A 15061-nucleotide genomic window follows, 5' to 3' on the forward strand; every position below is an offset into this window, starting at 1 on the left:
GTTTAAGTTATGAGGCTGTTAAGCTCAACAATGAGATAAATCAGCCACGTTCTCTGTCTCTCTCTCTCATTTCTGTTAGGAATCCGAATTTGCTGAATTACAGATGGGTTTGTTGAGCTGGTAATTGAACATAAATTAGCCACGTGTCATTTAAAATAATAAATGTCTCTTCTAGACGAGTTCAACAACCCTTACTAAGAGTTGAAATCTTATTAAGTTAGTAAGGTTAGTCAGACTTAAATTATTGCTTGCCTTGGATATAATTGTAATGATTTTCTAACGCCCCCCTATGCCCTCGATCATCACAGACACATCTGCCTTGGGATATGCATGGTCATATATCTTTTTCTTTTGTATCTCGAGGCAAATGATCTAGGTTTCGGTGGGGGGGGGGGGGGGCTCATATTATCGTGAGATACAAGTCAGTGTTTTCAAAGCGATGAGGTACACTCCAATTGACCTCAGTTTTCTATAATACTATAGTGCTAGAAAATGTTCAAAATATGCTAAATTATAAAAATATGATATAAATGAGTTTCTCTTGTTTGAATCGTTAAGTGGGGAAGAAAAGAGGAAAGAATTGGAGAAAAGAGAAGAATGATATGAGTTTTTTTTCTATCCAAAAGTGTAGAAAAAGGGAAAAATCCTTTTAAAATATTTTATAATTCCAATTCTTCCCCTAGATCTCTTTTAAGATATTTTAAAATTTTAAATTTGTCTAAATTTCTATCTTGTCAATCCAAACATGGCGGAGAGAAACTGAATTTCTCTTCTCTTAATGGGTTTTCCATTTCTCCACTTTTCTCAACACAAATAAAATAATTTTTCTTCCCAAACTCAATTATCTTCAACCACTCCAGTATAAAAAAAATTCCCGAATTTTCAACCTTAAGATTAATTTACATTAACTTTTGCATCTGAAGAATAAGATATGACTTTTGAATTAGAAAATTATAAGATCTTTTTATATAGAAAATTCAAAGATTTTCTATAACTACAAGAGATTAATGTGATGTTCAAAATAATGGATTGAAGGTGAAATTAATTTAGTGTAAGGGTGTGTTTGATTGTAGAGAAAATATCAATTGGCAAATGATTTGTCAGGCAAATCCTACTTTTCTACTGTTTGGTCACAATATGAAAAATTACTTTTGTTGTTTGAATTGCATAAAAAATAAAAAAAATAAAAATATTTTAATTTGACTTCTATGATAATTATACAAAAACTAATGATAAAATCATTTTCTTTTGGGAAAGATTTAAATTATTACACTTCAATTTCTTAAATTATTAGAGAACTACTCTTGGCACCCAAAATATTTTAGAGAGCTACTATTGGCACCTTACATTTAACGATTCCACCCAATTTCTTAAATTATTTATCACACCCCAACTAAAGATTAGAACACATCCTTCAAACGTTATAAAGATTTGGCTCAAATTATAATCTCTACATCATAACACTTCTTCAAGCAATTTTAGAATTGTTTACAATTATGATTAGGCTCATATAAAATCATAAAACACAAATAGATCAAATCTAGTAAATAATGAGATAGTTTCTTTTAGCACCCCAACTTTTACTTATTATTTTCTTTTCTTTTTTATTTTGGGGTATAATCAATAAAATTTGGGGTACCAATAGCAGCTCTCTAACTTTATTTATAAAATAAATATTAATATAATTTAAAATTAATTATTCACTCACAAATTTACAAAAAAAAAGGATTAATTTAGATAATTAAATTTTTTTTAATAAAAATAATTAATTTTTAACAATTTAAATATTTATTTTATAAATAAAATTATGATTTTATTTGATTTAAGTTTGATCTATTTGGGTGTCCGGTCCACATCCTAAGTCATTCATGCAGAAACACTTAGTGCAACACTCGACTTATTTAGGAATCTAGTCCATATCTTAAGTCGATCGTATGAAATTACTTAGTACAACATCCGATTTATAAGGAGAGTCTGGTCTACATCCTAAGTCGATCGTATATAATTATTTAATACAACACCCGATTCATAAGGAGAGTTTGATCTACATCATAAGTCGGTCGTATGGGACTACTTAGTGCAATCCAACTCATTTGGGAGTCTAGTCCAAATCCTAAGTCGGTCGTGCAGGGCCACTTAGTGCAACACCCGACTCATATGGGGATTCCGATCTACATCTTAAGTTGGTCGTATGTGACCACTTAGCGCAACTCGACTCACTTGGGAGTCGATCCACATCCCAAGTCGGTCGTACAGGACCACTTGGTGCAAAACCAGACTATAAGAGGGTCAGCTTACATCGAATGTCTTGGCTCATAAGGAGAGCCAAGCTCGACTATAAGGAGGTCAACTTACAACAATAAAAATCTTGACATGTAAGGGGAACCAAGCCTAACCATAAAGGGGTTGGTTTAATGAAAGCCTTGGCTCGTAAGAGGAGCCAAGCCCGATCGTTAAGGGGTCAGTTTACAACAAAAAATCTTGGCTTGTAAAGGGAGCCAAGCCTTTTGGCTTTTAACGAAAGCCTGGCTCGTAAGGGGAGCCAAGCCTGATCGTAAGGGGGTCAGTGTACAATGAAAGTCTTACCTCATTACGAGAGTCAAACTCCACCATCTAGGGTCGATTTATGGAAAATACTTGGCTTATTATAGGAATCAAACTCAATCGTTTAGGATCGATTTATGCCAAAGACTTGATTCATTACAGGAACAAAGCTCGACTATTGGAAGTTGGTATACAACTAAAAGCCTTGACTTATGAAGGGAAACCAAACCCGATCGATTTCGAGTTGATTTACTTCAAGAAGCATTTACTCATAAAAGAGAGCCAAACTTGATCGTATAAGGATTGATTTAATTATTTATCCAAGTTTGGTTCATAAAGAAAACCAAACCTGGTCAACAAGGGGTCGAGTCATTTATTTCTTGGCTCATGAACGAAACCAAGCTAAACTATTAGGGGTGGGTTTAACTGATTTTGTACCAAAGTCGACCATAAGGAGTCAGATCTATTGACTTAGAAGTTTTGGTTCAGGATGGTACCAAATTTGATTGATAAGAGAAAATGACAAAAAATGGGGTAAATGGACCATGTATTTATAAAAGAAAAATATCCCGAGGCATGTAACAAAACCAATGGTTCAAATAAATCGAGGCAATAATTATTGTCACACTTTTAAAAGTAAAACAATCGAATGATGTATGGCATGAACATTAACTGAATACATCATGGAATGAGAATTTATGAAGTACGTGGTCTAGTAGCAAAAAATCACGTGTCACATGGTACCGTTTATTTGTTTTCAAGCGGTTGGACTAAAAGTACAAATCCCCAAAAGGGGGTATTATGAATGATATTTTTCTGTTAGGTACCAAGTATCAATGGGTGACATGTGGCAACTAAGAATTTGGGATAGGCATAGATTCGAGCTAACTCATCCAAGGGTAAGTTCGGTGGTTCAGTCGCAAATTAACTATAGATTTGAGTCTCGGTTGGTCGAGGAAGTGTTGGGTCAATGATATATGGTAGGATGATTTAGTTAGTCGAAACCCATAAAAATCAGGGATATTATGAAATCAAATTCAAAAGATCTCTAATTTATGGGATAATTCCCAAGTAGAATGAAGGAATACAAATAGAATTTGGACTAAGCACATTTTTATGAAAACAATCTACTAAAATCGGTAATGACATAATTGGAAAGAGGATAAAAAATGAACATAGGATTTCACCTCTATAAATACATGGACAAAGGTACTAAAAGATATGAAATTCTCTCCCTCTAAATTTTACACTATTTTTCTAGTAAGGTTCTGACTTGGGCATCAGAGAGATGTTGTTGTAGGCACACCCAAAGGCATGAGGAATAGATATCGCAAGGCATTGTCACATATCCTAAGGTAGTGCAAGTTTTTACAAGGCATCGTCACAAATACAATCCATGAATGTCAGTGTGTTGAAGAATTATCTTTTGAGTGAATTCGAGTCAGATTGAAGCTCGTGTGGGAAAGGAATGTGACTCACATTTGCATGTTACAACTGCCATATGGATTCAATCGATCCGGAATTGACCGATTAAACTTTTCACAAAAATAACTATGTTACTTTTGAAATAACCTTTTCAATTTAAACGATTTTTGAATTTTAGCATTGGACTACGAAAATTTCAAATTTCATAAAAGTAAATTTGAATCAAATTGGTATAATTATTATGAATTAAACTTTTATAGAGACCGATTTAATTTGATGTGAAGACAATGAAAGTAAGAGCACATTCCAAATTTTACATGGAAAACCTCCAAGCAGAAAAAAAAAACACGGGACAAAGGCCATAAATATTTCCACTAGCTAGTCAAATACAATAGATATTACAAGATATTAGGGATAAATTAAAAAAATAAAGAAATTATAAATTCTTTAGGATATAATGAGAAGGCTTTTTGATTGTGAAAATCTTGACCAATGCCACCACGAACCGACTCAGAATCATTTGTGTTCCAACCTTAATTGGTAGATAATTGTTGTGTTCTATTGAAGCAGTCGATGATACAACTTACAAGAAAGTTCTCACTCTATTTCCCTATTGCCCATCCCTTGACATATTAAAATTTGCAAATAGAATCAGAACAAGAGACAAAAGGGGGAGAAGTAAGAAGCATCCTCGAAAGTGGCTCTGGTACTGCAAATATCTTATCACCTTCATGTGAATGGATATATATAATGTCACAAATATAAACAAGAATGTTAGTCATACTATATATATATATTCTATCAAACAATGGACAATTGTGCTCACAAGCAAAATTTAAAAATATACATTTAAATTTTATTTTTATAAAAGTATGAGAGATAATAATTAAATACAAATCATCTAACAATGTATCTAAAATTTTATTTAGTAAATGTGAATGGAAAGTCCAGAAAATTATAAGTTGAGGAGGAGAAATTACCTTTTCTTAGAGCCCAAGACAAACTCACATAGAGAAGAAAATCTTAAAGAGTTTGAAGGGAGACAAATCTCACAAACATAGATCTTGAGTTTTAAGACAAAGCCTTCGTGGGCAAGTTTTATATAAAACCTACATCTCTTCTATTATCTTCTTTTCCTCTCCACAATATAGTGAGAAAACCAAAAGTTGGAATCCTATAAATGCCCCCCTACAATTTCGTCTTTTGTTTCTATTATAGAGGTCGTTTTCGTCAAATAAAATAAAGTCGTAATTTCATAATCCTAGAAATACGTTATTTGGTTGTTATCTTTTATCAAGTTATTATTATTATCTTTAAATAACGTTTAGTAATATTTAGACAATGAAAAGGTTTCTTACAAAATAAAATTAAAATCTCAAGATGATTATAAGTTTTTTAAAATTATAAAAATACCTTTTTTAATTATAGCATATTCAAAATCATCAATGTTAAAAAAAGTTAATTACAAAAAGGTCCTTACAACTTAAAATTACATGGAATGTACTTGTACATGCTAATAATTTTTTTTTTTATTAATTGGATTGTAATCGCCAGGGCCTCCTTCTGAAAAGGTTGAGTTCAAAGTCTCCTCTTTGGGCACCCATACGACTAATAAGTGTGGTTTGTGAAATATTTCATGTTCTAGTGACATTTGTACGAGATATATGTGGTACTCTATAAGAGTCCAATTGCCTCACTCAGACTAGTCGGGCCTCAAACACCTCGTCATCGATTCTTCTTTTGTTCGTTAATTACAACTATGCTGAGTGCACCCTGTTTAGCTTTTTTTTTTTTTTTTCAAATTTATTTATAAAATTGATTATCATTTTATTATAAATCTTAATCATTTTTTCCCTTTTCACATAATATTTATAAAATTTAATTATTAGTGATATTTTTTGGTAAGTTAGAATTCTAATTTAGTTACATCTTTTTAATTCACCCAACCCAAAAATAATAATAATAATAACAAAATGAATTAAATATTTAGAAAGATTGTTTTATAATCTTAATTTAATAATATACATGTGGAGGTTACATGTACACTAAAATTTCCTAACAGAGACTTTTTAGGTCGATTGAGGTCTAGGGGATATCTTACTCAGAAGAATATCTTACCATGCACATTAGAAATCAATGATAAAATTAAAAGGAATGGAAAATGATGATCTGGAGGTTTAAGAGAAAATCTTGATGGCCAAAAACATAGATTTTCTAGATAATTGTTTTATATTACTGGAGATACTAATATTCTAGAGATCTCAAATAACAATTATAACTTTCTATCAAATGCATGGTTGAGATGGGATAAGTTTCCTAGGCTTTGCCAATGAAGAGGAAGTTTATATTTTCTTTTTAATTAATTAAATCTAAGAAAGAAATAGTGGAGAATAATGCAATAATCAAGATTGAATATAATATAGAGTCGTGCTAGGGTGACACAATGACGTGTTGGGGCGCACATAATCATGGATGCTTTTTTGCGATAAACGAATAAAAAGCATCTACGGTAATGTGCATGCTATCATGCATGTCATTTGTGTCACCCCTATGTCCCCGTTTGTGTCACTCCAACATTAGCTTATAAAATATAATAAAATTAAAGGTGTATAAAATATAATAAGGAAAAACAAAATTTTCCTAGAGATCTCAATTGACAGTTATGGCTTTTTATCAAATTAATGGTTGAGATGGGATAAATTTCCTAGTGTTTGCCTATTGAAGTGGAATTTATTTATTTTCCTTTTATCACAACTATCGGATTAATAAGAGGAAGGAGTCCGGATTTGCAATTCATTAAGGTATGAGGCTGTTTAATATTTAAGCTGTAATGAGGTTGTTAAGCTGTTAATTAAACATAAAATAGACACGTGTCGTTTAATTAATAAAATTAGAGGTGCCCTCAATTAAATTACAACCGCTAATATTTGAGATATAATTCAATGTTTCCAATAGAGTCGCGATTTTCAGAGGTCCACTATGACACATTCCCCTTGATGTGGCATGGGTTAGAATTATAGATTGTCCCCCTCGGGATACACAATTGTACATCTCCATAACTATGTACGGTTGTGTATCCCAAGAAAAAGAATCTATGGTTCTAGCACATGCCATGTCGGGGGGTGTGAGTCAAAGGGGGGCGTCAGAAAATCATTATTCTTTCAAATAATAAATTAATAGAAAATGATGTATTACAAAATATCCAAAATGCCCTCATCTTTAAGTTGTTGCTGAACAATCTTGCTTTTTCTTGTTCAAAACCAGTCATCTTCAAGCTCTTCAATCTCTATGATACATAATTTTTAAACTATCCAACCTTATCTATAATCCATCGTTTTCAACCTAGTTTTTATCTAATTCCCAAAATTTCTACCTTGATATTTCTTGCCAATTAATATCAGTCATCTGCCAACTTTAACCTCTATAGTAAATTGATTTCAATTTATTTATATTTATCTTCAATCCACCATTTTCAATCACGTCTTAATTGTTTGAATAAAAAAAATTGTAGATTTTTAAACTCAAAATTCCATCATTTTCTACTCCTTAAAAAATCCTATCTTGGGTTTTGAATTCAAATAAAAATTAGTATTTATATAATTTGTATAATTATAGTTTAGATTTCCTCATTCAAATAAAAAATTTAGTATTTATGTAATTTGACGGTTGATTTGTCTTTCACTTTCAATGGTGATAAACCATATAACATATAATAGTAGTGAAATGAAAAAGGTAATAAAGATCTACTATTTTTATTTTATCTTGAAAAATTCATTATTTTGGAATCCCAATTCTTTGAGAACTTCAATTGGAACCACCACTTCTATTTATTACACCCCCATCGATGAAATACCTTGTTCTAGACAAAGCCCTCCACGTTTTGGAAAATAATTGTGATACCGGCTTGTTTTCCAAAACAATGACATGCTTCCCTTGAACTCATCTTTGGTAGACCTTTAGAAAGTAACTTGAACACACTTGTCTTCAATCGGTAACAAAAAATCCTTATCACTCATCAGAAGTTAGAACTATTCACCTTCTATCCTTAAATTTCACCTCAAAACCACTCATTTTCCTTCAGATACTATGTGTAAATGCACAAAAAAATTGCATTACCTAGAGATTCCCATGAACTGTTTGAGATCTACAACTTTTGAATTTTTAGGAGTGCCTGCAACACAACTTCTAGGACACCCAAGTCAGGTTAAGTAAACAAAAATAGCAGAGTAACAATAGGGAAAAAATAACGTACTTATTGGTGTGTTTGCCCATATATTTATAGAGGTGAAATCCTAAGATCTCCTTCTATTTGCTATCAATTATATCTTTACCTTTTTTTAGCAATAGGTTCTTGATTAGAGTTGTACCTAATCGAAACTCCTTACCTATTCATTCATTCTTTTCAGGGTCTTCCCCTTTGAAACGGGATCTTCTCACATTTATTTTTATCTTATCCCTAATCTTTAGAGAGCTAAATTGCCCTATCCCATTCACCTGTCGCCTATCGCCTATTGTCTGCATTGTTTCGTCCGACCTACTCAAGTTCAGACGTATGAATAGGTTGAGTCCGACCCAATCGAGAACTTCTCATTTTCTTAGACTTGGTCGTGTTCCTTAAAAACCCATAGACTTGCTCGGATCCCAATGTGCCTGAAAGCGCCCTCGATCCGCGGGGTGCGCGGATCCGCTTTTGACCCTTGAGGTTTGGGAGTCGCCACCTAGTTTAGGTCTAGGAACCATAAATGACTCTACAATGGATAAAAAAGAACTAATCTACATAGAAATCTGAATCCGGGGATCATGTTACGGGGTTGGAAGGTGTTAGGCACCAACCCCGCCCGGCCAATGCCGGTCTCTACTTATCCCAAATAGATCTACATCGCTAATGATAAACTAGATTTAAAAAAATAATAAAAATTTACCTTTGATCTGCAAAGGTGCTATTCCCTCAGATCTGAAAATAAACAGTTCCTTGTACTGTACTCCTTGCTTCGTTTTGTCTCCGGATCTGATTCCTGATCTCCAAGGCAAGGTGTCTCTTACTTGGATCTGGATGCTTTGAATTTGTGGTGGATTTTTGAGGTGTTTTTGAGAGGTTTTTGGGTGTTTTTTAGGCTAAAATCGGAGTAGGGGTGTTAGGGAAGGAGTTGGGGCTCCAAAATTAGGGTTTTGGGGAGGTTATGGAGGCTTCTTCACCTACTTTTTCTAGGGTTTTTTCTTTGATACGAAAATAGGGTGTGGAGGCTCCTATTTATAAAGTTTTTAGAAGCATTTAGGGTTTGATTAGGGTTTCTTTTTAGGGTTTCAATTAGGGTTTTGACTTAGTCTTTAGGGTTTTAGGGTTTTGACTTTAGTCTTATGAGATTGACTTGATTAGTTTTAGATTAGGGTTTTGATTTAGGGTTTTGACCTTAGTCTTATGAGATTGACTCGATTAGTACCTTGACTTCAGTCTTGCTTGATTGACTTTAATTTTGACTTCAGTCTCACTTGATTGACTTTAATACCTTGACTTCAGTCTTGCTTGATTTACTTTTAATTTTGACTTCAGTCTCACTTGATTGACTTTAATACCTTGACTTCAGTCTTGCTTGATTTACTTTTAATTTTTGGAGAACCCCCTTCTATTATATCTTTAATTCTTTGAACCCCCAAATGGAGGGGTCCTTAAAGAAATATCCCACGAACCCTCAACAATTTTGCCTGAGAGTCCAATTAATCGATTTTTTAGGTTCAACTTTTTAAATTAATTTCATTAATGTTTCACTTTAATTATTTAATGTTTTATTTATTAATTTCGAATTTTTTAATTATGCAAATTGTGAAATTACCGTTTTGCCCTCGGAGAGGATTTCTTACGTTTTAAGTCGTTTTTCAATGTTCCAGGATGTTTTGGAATCAGTTTTTCGTAAGGAATTCAATGGGAATGTTGGTTTTTGTCATTTATGAAGTTTTTTTTATATGAAATGATCGTGAACTTTATGAGGGGTATTTTCGTAATTTTGTCAAATTTTGTGAAAATTGGCGAAGTGGTTTACTTGGTTTCGATTTATTGTTTTATGTGTTTGAGTGGGTTTTCCTAAGCGTAATGCAGGCTCTAGAGTTGTTTTGATGTTAGGGGTATTTTGATAATTTAGTGATTTTTATCGTGAAGCTTCTTTTTTATTTGCAAGATGATGATTTCTATGTTTCTGGGGTCGTATTTTCCTAGCGTAGCGTGATTTCTAAGTTTTGTCAGTTCGAGATACCTCATCCGGATTTCTGAAACATATCTGGTAACAAAATAAAGCCTTGGAATAGACATCCATCATTGGGAACCTTTGCGATCGGGTTGACGAGTTGATTAATCAGGCGGATGCAAAAATGGGGTGTCTATAGATGCCCCTCTTTGGCAGAGGGTTGAAGCAAACTAGATAGCAAATCTATTTTGGTAGAAAGTGCGATATCCGAATGCCAAAGCTAGTGACAATTCATTTTGCAGCCTGATTTAGCAATTCGTCGAGGTGTTCGGATCCTTGAGGGTTAAACTCTCTCCGAACTAAAAGGTTGTCAGGTCCTCGAGCGAGAGCTCTCACTGATGGCGTCAGATCCTTGAATTTTAAAGAATTCTCCCTGACTAAAAGAACAAGTGTGCAAGTGTGTGCACTGTGTGAAACTGAGTAAAATCTGAGCATAAACTAAGCATAACTGAGCATAAATTGAGCATAAAAAAATTGAATGTCTTACTTTACCTACCTTGGGTGAAAGAGTAATAAACAATTTTTTTTGGAAAGTTTTACTCTACCTACTCGGGGTGAAAGAGTAATGAATTCTTTTTCGGGAGTTCTACTCTACCTACTACTCGGGGTGAAAGAGTAATGAACTATTTTTTCTGGGAGTTTTACTCTACATACTCGGGGTGAAAGAGTAATAGACTTATTTTCTCTGGGAGTTCTATTCTACCTACTCAGGGTGAAAGAGTAATGAACTATTTTTTCTGGGAGTCCTACTCTACATACTCGGGGTGAAAGAGTAATGGACTTTTTTTCTGGGAGTCCTACTCTACATACTCGGGGTGAAAGAGTAATGGACTTATTTTCTGGGAGTTTTACTCTACCTACTCGGGGTGAAAGAGTAATGAACTATTTTCGGGAGTTCTACTCTACCTACTCGGGGTGAAAGAGTAATGAACTATTTTCGGGAGTTCTACTCTACCTACTTAGGGTGAAAAAGTAATGAACTATTTTTTCTAGGAGTTCTACTCTACATACTCGGGGTGAAAGAGTAATGGACTTATTTTCTGGGAGTTTTACTCTACCTACTCGGGGTGAAAGAGTAATGAACTATTTTCGGGAGTTCTACTCTACCTACTCGGGGTGAAAGAGTAATGAACTATTTTCGGGAGTTCTACTCTACCTACTCAGGGTGAAAAAGTAATGAACTATTTTTTCTAGGAGTTCTACTCTACATACTTGGGGTGAAGGAGTAATGACTTATTTTCTGGGAGTCCTACTCTACATACTTGGGGTGAAAGAGTAATGGACTTATTTTCTGGGAGTTCTACTCTACCTACTCGGGGTGAAAGAGTAATGAACTACTTTTTCTGGGAGTCCTACTCTACCTACTCGGGGTGAAAGAGTAATGGACTAATTTTCTGGAGTTCTACTCTACATACTCGGGATGAAAGAGTAATGAACTAATTTTTTTTTTTTTGGAGTTCTACTCTAAATGCTCGAGGTGAAAGAGTAATGAACTATCTAAGTATAATCTGAGAAAACCCTTGGCGATATCTGACTAAGCATAATCCGAGAAAGCCCTCGGTGGCAACTGGCTGAGCATAATCCGAGCAAACCCTCGGCGGCATCTGGCTGAGCATAATCTGAGCAAACCCTCGATGACATCTGGCTGAGCATAGTTCGAGTAAACCCTCGGCGGCATCTGAACATAGTTCCGAGAAAACCCTCGGCGGCATCTAAGCATAATTCCGAGAAAGCCCTCGGCGACATCTGAGCATAATTCCGAGAAAGCCCTCGGCAGCAACTGAGCATAATTCCAAGAAAACCCTTGGCGGTATCTGAGCATAATTCCGAGAAAACCCTCGGCGGCATCTGAGCAAAATCCAAGATAACCCTTGGCGGAAACTGAGCAAAATCCAAGATAACCCTTGGCGGCAACTGAGCAAAATCCAAGATAACCCTTGGCGGAGACTGAGCAAAATCCAAGATAACCCTTGGCGGCAACTGAGCAAAATCCAAGATAACCCTTGGCGGCAACTGAGCAAAATCCAAGATAACCCTTGGCGGAGATTGAGCAAAATCCAAGATAACCCTTGGCGGAGACTGAGCAAAATCCAAGGCGGAGACTGAGCAAAATCCAAGATAACCCTTGGCGGAGACTGAGCAAAATCCAAGATAACCCTTGGCGGAGACTGAGCAAAATCCAAGATAACCCTTGGCGGCGACTGAGCAAAATCCAAGATAACCCTTGGCGGAGACTGAGCAAAATCCAAGATAACCCTTGACGGAGACTGAGCAAAATCCAAGATAACCCTTGGCGGCGACTGAGCAAAATCCAAGATAACCCTTGGCGGAGACTGAGCAAAATCCAAGATAACCCTTGGCGGCATCTGAGCAAAATCCAAGATAACCCTTGGTGGAGACTGAGCAAAATCCAAGATAACCCTTGGCGGAAACTGAGCAAAATCCAAGATAACCCTTGGCGACATCTGAGCAAAATCCAAGATAACCCTTGGCGGAGACTGAGCAAAATCCAAGATAACCCTTGGCGGCAACTGAGCAAAATCCAAGATAACCCTTGGCGGCATCTGAGCAAAATCCAAGATAACCCTTGGTGGAGACTGAGCAAAATCCAAGATAACCCTTGGCGGCAACTGACTGAGTAAAACTGAGAACAAGGAAATAAATCTGGGAGAGAAACGATTGAAAGAGTCTGGAGAAGAGTGGTTGAATCTGGGCATGAATAGATTTGGGACAGAATGGATATCCTATCTCCTATGTGAGATTCAGAATGCATTTGTTTGAACCTCAAGGTTTTATCAAAAAAGTTTTGTAAATTTAAAACCTGAGTTTGAACCTTAAGAGTTTTTGAAAAATTGTTATCAAGAGAGTAACCTTAAATTTGGAGTTCTCATTTTTTTAGGATTAACATTGCTCAAAAACAAAATGTCCCTAGTTTGACAATAAACATGGCATTGAAAATAATTGAACACATCATTAAAAAATGCCCCTAGTATAAGGGGGGAAATTACATATCTAGAGGAAAAAGAAAAATGCCCCTTGTATGAAGGTTTCAAATATTTGATTACCACAAGCGCAATAAAGATCCAACTTTTAATTTTGATTAATTTTATTAAAGATTTTGAGTCAGGCTCAAGAGAACAAAATATTTCCTTTTGAGACTCATCATAGAATTCACCATTCTCTCCATTGGTTCACTTGGGAAAGTAAGAATTTTCAGATCGATCGTAGACAAGATACTTGTGGCTTCTGAGTCTATGCCTGATTTAAGCTAAGTATTGAACTCGATTATTTGGACTTCTGATGTTTCAGCTCGGACCGCTCTCAGCTTGGGATTTTCTTCTGTTTTTTTTTTTATTGCTCTAATTTTTGCCTAGATCGCCTTTCCAGGTTTTCAATCTATCGAGCTTGCTCTAACTTTTGCCTAGATCGCCTTTTCAGGTTTTCAATCTAGCGAGCTTTTTCTTTTTTTTTCTTGGCTCTGATTGTTGCCAAAGTTGTCCTTTCAGATTTTCAACTTTGCGAGCTTGCCTTAATTTTTGCCTAAGTCGCCCTTTTCGGGTTTTCAACTTAGCAGGCTTCATCATTTTTTTTATCTTTTTTCTTTTCTTCTGACCTTCTAGAATCACTGTCTGATCATGTTCTACTACCCTCCTTACCTTTTCACACGGTACTTAGGAGGACTTTTATAGTAGTAGGCTTGGGACTAGGCGTAAAATGAAAGGGATTTTGAGGCTCAAAAACCCAAATGCCCCTTGTGTGGCATTTCATTTAAACTTTTTCTTGAATTTTCTTCCCCATTCTTTTTTTCATTTTAGATTTTTTTCTTCATCGGGGAATCTATTTTTTATTTTGGTGTGGTCGGGCCTGAAGTAACTTCTCAGGTTGCCTACGTACCCCAAATTTTTGGGATCAGACCAAAACGTAGTTCGGATCTTCCCTCCCCTAGGTTAGGTGATCGGGCTGAGAAAGAAAAAAAAAGCATCATTCATTTTTTTTTTGAAAAGGCTGCAAAGGATTGAGAAAGGAGATAATGAACTAGGTAGCAGGAAAATTGATTCGGCCAAAGATGGCCTCCTTAAATGTAGTACCATTTGATCCGGTCAAGGTTGGTTGACTCTGGTAGTTCACTTCCATCATGATCTTGAAGTCTGACGACTTTTCCAGACAGTATTTCCTTAATGAATGAATTTCTCCAATTGGGTTCAGACTTTCTCTTATAGTCGAGGAGGAGTGTTCAATTTTCTTTGAAGTCTGATAGTTAAATCCTTGACTTGTAAATGATGAGCTTTGACCTTTTTGTCAAATGCACGGGTGACTCTTCTTAGATAAGCTTGCACATGGTACAGGGCTTTAACTCGTTTTCTTCGATCAAGTTTAATTCTTCATGCTGCTGACGAACCCAATCTGTTTCTAACAAATGATTTTCCAACAAGACCCTGAGAGACGAAATTTCCATTTCAACTGGCAAGACTGCTTCCATGCCATACACTAAAGAGTAGGGAGTAGCTCCAGTAGAGGATCGAATTGAAGCTCAATATGTCCATAGCGTGAATGATAATTTTTCTGACCAATCTCGATGTGATTGACATAATTTTCCTGATGATAGTCTTGAGACTCTTACTAACTGCTTCAATCGTTCCATTGATCTGAGGACGGTAGGGGGATGATTCGTGCTTCCGGATCTTCAACTTTAAATATAGAATAATGATTTATGCTTTGAAGTACGACCCATTATCAGAGATCAGTTCAAAAGGTACCCCCATATCGACTGATAATATGTGATTTGAAACTCAAGATGTAGTAAGGATAGTGCTGATACATTTTATAACATCTTCTTTAATTCCATCGATATA

The sequence above is a fragment of the Akebia trifoliata genome, chromosome 8, assembly GCF_017979445.1.
Source record: "Akebia trifoliata isolate Shusen 1 chromosome 8, ASM1797944v1, whole genome shotgun sequence".
Lineage (NCBI taxonomy): Eukaryota > Viridiplantae > Streptophyta > Magnoliopsida > Ranunculales > Lardizabalaceae > Akebia > Akebia trifoliata.